Below are 1,689 nucleotides of genomic sequence, written 5' to 3'. Positions count from 1 at the left end.
CTTCCTTTATACTTGGATGATAAGAAGAAAAATGCTCTGGTCATGTATAAATGATAATGCTGATCAAGAACAAAGTAGTTTGAATTGGAAACCAAATAATTGCCATCTGGTTTGGCTCATTAACTAGAGCGTCAGCCTGCAGGCTGAAGGGTCCCGGGTTTGATTTCAGTCAAGGGCACATACCTTGCTTGCAGGCTACTCCCCAGGCCCAGGCCTGGTCCAGGCTCATGCAGGAAAAGGAGAAAAGAAATTCACACCCACATTTCCTCCACCCTGAGGACTCTGTATGGGTTTAAAATTAAATCAATTCTTGAACCAGCAATAAAGGAATGATTGAATTTTCAAAAATTAAGGAAATAAGAAACAGAGAGAGAAAGGGAGAAGTGGGAAGGAGTAGGAGAGGGAGGAAGAATATTCAATTGGTAGCAAGCAGCATGCAGGATGGCAAAGGACATAAATCCAAGGTTTCCCAGGTAGCCTTGGGAGTGAGCTGGTAAAGCTCTGCACCAGGTAGGAGGGATGGGCATGTGGAGGACCAGTGAGCTTCAGAGCCGATTTAATAGGGGAACCAGCCTTGTCGTCTAGTTGAGACGTGCCGGAGAGCTAGGAATGAGCAGATCAGGAGCAGGATGAGTTTGCAGTGACAGCTTTCCAAGGAAAATGCTGCCTTCTCAACATCTACATGCATCCGAGCATTACACCTGGATTCTTCATTTCCAGGCCTTGGTCTGATCCTTAGGAAAGTAGGCCTTGGGGTACTACTTGCGATTCTAAAACGGAATAAGTAATGATTTAATTCCCAGCCAGTAAAGGGCAATCCAAATGACTGGCTCCACCATTTCCCCAGGGCTAGTTTGTAACCTGGGACAGAAATAAGCTGTGTGTATTAAATCAATACAATCGCTCACAAGTTAAAAAAAAAAAAAAGTCATTGCTTTGGTGGCTGTGTATTATATGAACTATTTCTGTTTCTTAGTGGTTTGCTTTCTTCAGATGATATAAATCTGGCCACATTTGCACAGGGAGCCAGCAGCAATCAGGGACGAGTTGCCTTGACTGATATGACGCAACTTACAATTCCCTGCCTGCCCATTGGGCTGTCACAATGACCAGGTTTCCTAAATGAGACAATTGTGTGACATGCCATGGACCTCCCTGCTTTCTTCCTTTCTACCCACCTCAGTGGGGCCGCTCCACAGAGCATGGGGTCACAGGAGACTAGGGAAAGTGTTAGTGTGTGCCACCCAGAGGCACTGTTGGCCATCTTGTGGCCTTCCCTGCTTGACCATACAGATGACAAAACCACGGTTTGCCATAGCATCTAAGATGAGAAACAGAATTAATATAGAGTATATCTGTGAAATATACTAATACATGTATCTGTCATAATGTGTTTCTGAGATTTAGAAAAGGGGAGCAGGCTGTGCTGGCCTGAAGAAGCCATGACGCCCCACTCCTCTGTTTCTCTACCCCTGGCTCCTCCACTCCTTCCACTCCCTAAAACAGATCTTCCCAAGGCTCTGTCCTCAGCTCTCTTCCTTTTCTGTGATTTCCTCCACCTCTGCGTTCTTACCTTTCACTTCTGTGCAGTTTACTCCCAAATCCACCTCTGCAGCCTTATTTCTCCAGATCTTGATGTCAACTGCCCAGTAGGCATCTCCACCTACTCGTGTAGTATTTCCAAGAGTA

The sequence above is a fragment of the Myotis davidii genome, unplaced genomic scaffold (assembly GCF_000327345.1).
Source record: "Myotis davidii unplaced genomic scaffold, ASM32734v1 scaffold433, whole genome shotgun sequence".
Taxonomy (NCBI): domain Eukaryota; kingdom Metazoa; phylum Chordata; class Mammalia; order Chiroptera; family Vespertilionidae; genus Myotis; species Myotis davidii.
Note: the sequence above shows the minus strand (reverse complement) of the source record.